Here is an 8,244-nt window from a genome sequence, read left to right on the forward strand (position 1 = left end):
GAACCCCCCCACCCCCACCATCTCCCACCCTGACGGGTGCTCACCTGTGCAACACTGACCTTCTCCAGAAGTGACTGAGTGTGACGTCCAAGGCAAGGTCTGAGAGGCATCACAGCTGCCTGGTCTCCCCCCACGGACCCTGGACAGCTCCCCCTGGGGGGGAGACCAGCCCTGAGGAGGGTCCACAGGGTGAGGACCTGAGGCTGCCTGGCCGTTCCATGTGAGCGGGCCAACTTGGGATCCTCCAGCCCCATCCAGCCTTCGGGTGACCAGAGCCTCGGCCAGCAGCCTGACCGTAGCGTTGTGAATGATCTGGAGCTGGGACCAGCCATTTAAGCCGTTTCCAGATTCCCGACCCACAGAAAGAGTTACTGTTTTGAGCCATGACGTTTTGGGATGACCTGTTAGGATGGCAGCAGCTACTGCTCCCGCTGCCCACCAGCGCCGTGGCTCCCTCGGGTCTCCCTCGCGGCTCCAGTTTTCCCGTGCACACACTGGGAGAACGAGGGACCTGAGCCACGCGGAGTGTCGGTGCCGTGCATCCCCCCAGCGTGGCCAGAGGCTCAGGCGCCAAGCGCCCTTCTCCATCAATTCAGACTCTCCCCTTAGAACAGGGCTCATGAACGAGCGTAGCAGTAACTTCGGCTACACCTTCACCAGCCTCTCGCCAAGACTCAGCACCTCTGCGCCGCATGCAGACCGCAGACCCCAGCTCTGCAGAGGCCCCACTTCTTGCAAGGCTGGCAGCTCGATCGCCCTCAGTCCCGGAACCCGCCATGGGAGTCAGAGGCCAGGTGCCCAAACTCATGGGGGCAGACGGAGGAGGAGGGGGCTTGGAGCTAACTGTCTGGGTCACAGGAGAGAAACTGAGGCTCGGAGAAGCTGCTGGTGTATAGTTGGTCAGCCCCCCAGGAGAACTGCCGGCACGGCCCAGACGGGGAGAGGGTGCCGGGCATTGGCTCAGCTCCTGAGGCGCATGGACCCCTGTGTCCATCCCCTACCGCCCCTACGCTAACTCACTTCCCTTCTCTGGGGTTGCAGATGAAGTTCAGAACATCCACTTACGTTTGAATTTCAGATACACAATGAATCATTTGTTAACGTACGTCCCATATAGCACGGAACACGCGTGAGGCTAAAACTTGCTTGCTGTTTATCTGAAGTTCAGATGTAACTGGGCTCCTGTGGTTTCACTCATGGGATCGAAACCCTACCGTCCACATGGTGGGTATCGCATCTCCTCCTTGCTCTGGGGCCCCGCCATCTGGCGTCCTCGGACTGGGAGAAGGCCACGATGAAGCCGCGAGACCGTCCCCTGCACGTCACCTCCAGGCCGGCAGGGGGCATCAGATACCTCCCTCCCGACCCCCCACCAGCACCAACAGAGGCTTTGGGATGAAGCCTTCTTTCATCCTCATGACCGCCCTGGGGATGGAGCCAGTTCTGAGCCCATTTTACAGAGTGGGGCCCTGAGGCCAAAGCACACAGGCAGGGGCAGGAGTGTGGTTCCTTACCTGTCAGGCAGGGACGGGGGCCTCAGGGAGAGGAACCCCCAGCTCTGCTCTGCCCTGCGCTCTCTGCCTCCAGGGTGTGCAGGGCACTGTGCTGGGCCGCCGCACGGCCGATGCCCGGCACCGAGGCCTGGTCCCTGCAAGGCCAGCCTCCGGCTCCTCCGGCAGGCGGCCGGGGCCGTGCTCACGGCCCAGGAACGGTGGTGCCAGGACAGGTGGAAGGGCAGGAGCTCACTGTCCTGGGGGTGGGGCGGGGGTGGGAGCAACCGAGACCTGGCTGCCGCCCCCCTCAGGGGCCCCCGGAAGGGTGAGGGGCCCCTGCCCTCCCGCCTGCCCCGGCCCCACCCACTTGGGCTCCAGCCAGGGAGGCAGAGACGCCAAGTCACCCCCACCCGGAAGGCCTCCTTCTGGTTGTCCTGAACCCCCTTGCCCCCCTCGCATCCCCTCCACCAGGAAGGCCTCCCTGCCCCGGCCAGACCCTGTGTTCTTGCAGTGCCCCCCCCCCCCGACCCCGCTCCNCTCTGGCCGTTGCTGCCAGTTTAGTTGCTCGCACTAAGGTCTGTCTTCCCGCCGCCGCCCCGGGGGTGCTGCCCCCCTGGAGGCCGACCCTCCCCCACTCCGGGCTCTTAGGACCTGCTGGGAGCCTCCGGCAAGCGTGAAGCAGAACATCGTGGACAGACGGCCCGGAACAGCTGCTCGGGACGTGTTCGCCACCCGTGCTCCCCGCACAACATGGAAACGCGGCTTGGGTGTGGCTCTCCCTCCTCCAGGGGGAGGCCAGTGGGTCTTAGCAGCATCTGAAGTGTGGCCCGACTGCCCGGCCCCCCGAGGTGCTCCCCAGCCCCCAGCACTGCCTCTGCTCCCCGCGCCGCCTGGGCTCCAAGGCCACCTGCCCGCCCTTCAGATCCCCAGACTTCACTGGGACGCCCCCGCGGGCCAGAGCCGCGAACCGGCCACGGGGGAGACGGTGACGGACGGACAGGCCACACCTCCTCGGCTCTACTCACCTTCCAGACGCCCCCCACTTCCAGGTAGAAACAGGCGACGAAGACATTCCAGGTGACCCGGAAGGCCGTGCACACGGCGTACCGGAAAGTGGGGACAGGGTGGGGTGGACGAGGTAAGCTCTCTGTGGGAGGGGCCCGTGGAGGAGACCTGGGGGCTCTGCCCCCCGCCCGGCCGCTCACGCTCCGTGCGGGGAAGGCTGCGCCACGGGACAGGTGTCAGGGTGGAGCAGCTCAGCGCTGGACTCCCCGGGGCTCTGGTGATTTCTCAGAGGCGCCCAGGCCGGTCCTCCCCGCCCGCCTGCCCGCGGGAGGGGTGCCCATGGGGGGGGCTGCAGCAGCGCCATGCGCTCACCACCACGACGCAGCCAGCCCGGTGCTGGATGGTGCCAACGAGCCCTGGGACGACCGCAACAGTGTGGACGAGGGTGGCCCGGACGGGTGCCCGCTGGGTGCCCGGATGGCGAACACCCGCCGTTCCGGGGCGGTGACCCAGGAGCAGCGGGGGCACCTGAGGGGCAGCAGCCCCCCGAGGGAGCCCCGGGCCCGCCTCTCCTGCCTCAGCTTCAGCATCGAGCACCTGCTGTGGTCTGGGGGCTTCCAGCAAAAGTCTCCAAATGAGTCTGGCCCCGACAGCTCAGCTTGGGGTGCTCCTTCTGCTTTGGGCAAGCGCCCTCCCTCCACCCTCAGTTTCCTCATCTGGAGAGTGGGAGCGCTGCCGTCACGGGCCTGCAGGCCACCCGGCTCGCGAGGCCTCTCGGCAGGGAGGGGGCGCTGAGGCTCCGTGGCCTCCAGGTCAGCACCCCACCCGCGGGCCAGGCTGCCTCCTCGCTCTGGGGACTGTGGCCCCCAGCCCGGAGGACGTTCCTTCCCCTCCAGCCCTGCAGGCAGAGAACCAACGGGAGGCGATGGGACACAGCCGAGGACTCTGACGTTTTTCTAAGCTTTTCCTCCCTCCCTCCCTCCCTCCCTTCCTTCCTTCCTTGCTTCCTTCCTTTCTTAGTAATCACCACACCCAACGTGGAGGGTGAACTCATGACCTGGGATCAATAGTCACGTGTTCTGCCAGGTGCCCCAGAAATTTGATGTTTAATACAGAGATGAAACCTACTGGCTCTGAGCTCAGTCATGACTTCGGAGCAGATACAATCATTCATTCATTCATTCGTCCATTCGTCCATTCGTTCAGTCGGTCGGGCGGGCGGTCGGTCTGTGGACCTGGGCTTCACCAGGAGAAACCAGGATCGTGTACTGGAGAAAATATGGCCAAATCCGCCACACCGCAGACACCTTGCGTCCGTGTTCAAGACAAGGAAGGTGCGTCCATCAAGGGCGGCCACGGGGGCCGGGCCACGTCCTGGAAGGACAGTGGCAGAGAAGGAACAGCATCCCGACGGGGTGCGCGGTGCATTCCGCGATTTACCTGCAGGCCCACTGCGTGCCGGCGCTCCGTTGGCACTGGGAGGGCCAGGACCAGGACAGTGGTCAGAGGACACGAACGGGCCGGGGGCGTGACTCAGCGCCCGCGGGACAGCCCACCTCTGCCACCTGGACTCTGCCTTCACGGTATCGTCACCACGAGCTCTCTGCTAGGCAGTCAGTGTGTCCGCCCTTTCCCGGGGGACCCACCCCCACACGAGCCCACGGCCAGGGGACACCTGTCATGGGCAGAGCGTGGGCACCGAGGCCTCCGAGCCACCCCCTCCCCTCAGACAGAGCCCAGGAGGCCACTTACCCGCTGCTCCCCCGCCTCCCGCCTCCCCACCCTTCCCTCATCTCTCTTTCCAATTGGGAAAGAGAAAACACTAATGCCTCACGGGGCCCCAAAGCCTACAGCCCGCACTCTGCCAACGTGCACACACCTGTGCACAGCACCCCCAGACTGCCAGCCCTCCCCCCGGGAACACTCCAGCCCCCCTTCCCTGCTCCCGGAGCCGCTGGGGAGAGTCTGGGGGTCCCCCCGCCCCGGCCTGGCTTTCCCAGCTCTGTGTACCTGTGCTCACCCTCTGCTTGCTGAACCTCTTGCTCTCAAAGGTTCCCCCCCTCCCCCACTGGGACCTCGAGGTCACATGGGACAGTCAGCCCTGTCCTTGGAAGCCAGCTGCATAGCTCCGCCTTCCACGGGGCAGGATGTCTGGGCTTCAGGTCAAGGCTGGGTCAGAAGGACAGAGAACTGCCCCAGGACACTCACACTGGCCGGCACGGCACCCACGCAGAGGGCTACCGCCTCCGCCTTGACCCAAGTCTCATCGACTCCGTCACCCACGTGTCTGGATCACCGTAGCTTGAAAACACAGGCTCTCGGCACAGAACAGCCCGGTACCACCCGGAACGGTACATGGAACGGATCAGATATACCAGCTCTGTCTCTGCCCCAGAAATTCTTTTTTTTTTTTAATTTTTATTTATTTTTGAGACACAGAGAGACAGAGCGTGAGCAGGGGAGGGACAGAGAGAGGGAGACACAGAATCTGACACAGGCCCCAGGCTCCGAGCTGTCAGCACAGAGCCCGATGTAGGGCTTGAACCCACGAACCGTGAGATCAGGACCTGAGCCGAAGTCAGACGCTCAACCGACTGAGCCCCCCAGGCGCCCCAGCCCAGGAATTCTTAACGCAAGCTCACGCAGACGGGAGCTGGGACCCACATCGCATCCCCACGAAAACGGGAAAGAAAGCCTCTGGCTCGGGGCTTCCTCCACCCCCGCCTGAACCCAGAGCGGGCACAGGTGGAGCGAGGTGAGGGACCTGTCCGAGGCGAGGGCCAGGAGAGGAGCCCCGAGAGGCCCCTCACGGAGAGGGGGCACCAGAAGGGCTGTGGATCCCGGTATAGAACGGAGACCACACAGCGCGCCGGGCCCAGTTTTCAGGGGACGGAGCCGAGCAGAAATTACACGCCCTCCCCTGTCTGCTCCTGGCTGCGGCCAGGGAAGCCCACTGCCCCAAAGGGGGCATTTCAGGGACGCCCCATGCCCCTCAGACCCAGTGTGAGCCCCTCCCGTGGGGCGGGGTCTACAGGCCTTCATGCGCCCACAGGCGCCCTGCACACAGCTGCAGGTCCGAATTCCTGGAGCCGACCTCCCTCCTCCCTTCCGCGCCATAGCTGCCTTCTTCACACCCACACGCAGCCGCAGCCTCCCACCCGGGTCTCCCCAGGATGCCCAGCTCCCAGCTCACCCCACCAGCCCTTCGGGTGGTAGCAGGGCTGACCCACGGCAGGGAGACACTCCTTCAGTCCGTCTGCAGACGCCGCCCTGGGCCGGCCCGCGGCCCGGCCCTCAGTGAGAATCGTTGCGGGTCAGGGCACAGCTGCCTCCCTCTCGCTCGTGCCCTGGTGCCCAGTGTCCGGAGGGGCCTGCGGGCCTTCCTCAGTTACACACAGGCCGTCACAGAGACAGGCCTCTGAGGGCGGGGCTCCTGCACCCCTGCCTCACCAGAGCCCCGTCCAGCCTGGCCAGGCAGCTGAGGGCGGTGGGTTCAGGCCTGGAGCTCCCGGTCAGCCCCCCGGAGGACGGACACACGGACCCTGGGCCACTGGGGGGTCAGGGACGGGGCCTTCCCACCCGTGAGGGGAGAGGAAGCCCTGGCCAGGCCCAGAGGGGTGTGGTGGGCGGGGAGGGGGTGCATGGAGGGACTGGCTAAGCTCTGGAGGTGGCTGGGGACGGGGCAGGGGCCAAGCACGAAGGGCCTACGCCGTGATGGGCGACCCCACGGGGCAAGGAGACAGAGAAAGGCGCACGCATGTATATGCACACGCGTGCTCGTGCACACGCACAGCCTCCACGGGCACAGCTGGCCGGCACCATCTGCTCCCGACACAGAATGAAGTTACTTCTGAGTCCAGGCCTCCTCTTCTGCCCGGGAGACCCTAACCGATGGGCCGGGATGTCGGCCCTGCCTCGGTGCCCCTGCGAGTGCCATGCGGGNCCTGCCCCCAAGTCTCCTCCCCGCCCCCACCTCCCTGCGCCAGGGCCGCGCCAGCACTGTTCTCTGAGCCTGGACCGGGTGTGCTCCCTGTAGCTCGGGCAGGGGGCCCAGCACCCTGGTGGTGGCCGGGGGAGGTGTGGGGAGGGGGTGGCCGCATGGCGCTGTCGCCACATCCTGGAGGCAGGGAGAAGATGAGCCATTTAGCTCGGCCGCCTGCGGAGCCCAGGCCCCCTCCTGTCCACGGGGTGAGCACAGCCTAGGAAACCTGCGGGCGCACCCTGGCTGTCAGAGCCGCCAGAGTTCATGCTCTTCTTGAGGGGAAGGCTCAGAAGAGATGCCTGGGCCTTCGTCCAGCAGCTTCGTAACGAGAAAACTCTCACGCTTGTCAAAAAGAGAAAAGAAAAGCTATAGGACTCCCCCCTAGGCACCCCTACCCCACATGCAGTGACCAGCTCTTCCCCTCTGCCTCCCCCTCCATCCCACAGAGGAAGCACAGGGGCGGCCAGGACAAAAGGCTCTTCAGCTGGGGCCCCACCAGCCATGTGGGGACACAGCTCTGTCCCAGCTCTAGATGCACCCGGCTGAGACCCAGCGTCTTTAAAAAATACCCCCTTGCCCCGCCCCCTCCAGGGGAACCTGCTGCCCTCGGGCCAGGATAACACTTCTCCCTACATGCAGGCGACCTCTCTGGGGCACCCCACTGTGCACTGTCCACTGCGGAGGGGAGGCAGGCAACACGACCCTCCCCCGTCCGAGCCCCGAGGCCACATCCTTTGCCTAGTACATCTATTTCTGCTGCCCTGAACCCCAGGCCACGTGTCAACCCTGACCGCCTCCCTCACAAAACTCAGCACATGGAAACCAAAGTCACACTACCCCAAAGCCGCTCTGCTTTCTGACACCCGGACAGGACCAGACTGCACACCTCCTGCTCAGCCTGGGGTCCTCATCGTCCTTCACCCCATAGACCTTGCCTTCCCCTTTCCTGCCTCACCCCCACCCAGAAGCCTCCTAAGAAATTCCTGCCGCTGAGGGAGCCTCCCACCAAAAGATACTGGGGACACTTCTGCCCTGGGCTGGCTGTAGCTCCCTACTGCTGGTGGAGCAGCCCTTGGGCCTCTGGCCTTTTGCGAAGCCGGGAGCTATCTCCCAGGCTTACCCATCCTGCACAAACCATCCACCTCCTCCACGCTGCCCTTCACTCCCACCCCCTCAGGCTTCCAAAGCACTAAGTGTGCGCCCACAGGGAACCCCCACGTGAAACACACCAGCCTTGTACCTCAGCCCCGCCAGCTCTGCCAGCGACCTTGGCCCCCAGGCCAAGGACAGTGCCCCATGGGGGCAGGAGGACTTGCTGCTTAAAACTCCATCCTCCTGGGTCTTTGAGCCCCAAGGGGAAGAAGCCCCCTGCCCTGCTGAGCCAGAAGCCTACCCAGCCTGGCCTCAACAAAGCAATATTTCCTTTTTAAGGGGCGCCTGGGTGGCTTAGTCGGTTAAGCGTCCGACTTTCGCTTGGGTCATGGTCTCGCGGTTCGTGGGTTTGAGCCCCGCGTCGGGCTCTGTGCTGACTGCCAGCTCGGAGCCTGGAGCCTGTTTCAGTCTGTGACTCCCTCTCTCTCTGACCCTCCCCTGCTCACGCTGTCTCTCTCTCTCTCTCCTAGAAATAAATAAAAAATATTTAAAAAAAAAAAGAACGTCTAATATTTCCTTTTTAAGATGGGCCGCATCAGCATCTCCCCTCCCCCCTGCCAGCCCAGTGGCCAAGGACCTTTGTTTAGCGCCCCCACCCCAGCCAGGGCTCCG

This window comes from Crocuta crocuta, unplaced genomic scaffold (genome assembly GCF_008692635.1).
Source record: "Crocuta crocuta isolate KB4526 unplaced genomic scaffold, BGI_CrCroc_1.0 scaffold613, whole genome shotgun sequence".
NCBI lineage: Eukaryota > Metazoa > Chordata > Mammalia > Carnivora > Hyaenidae > Crocuta > Crocuta crocuta.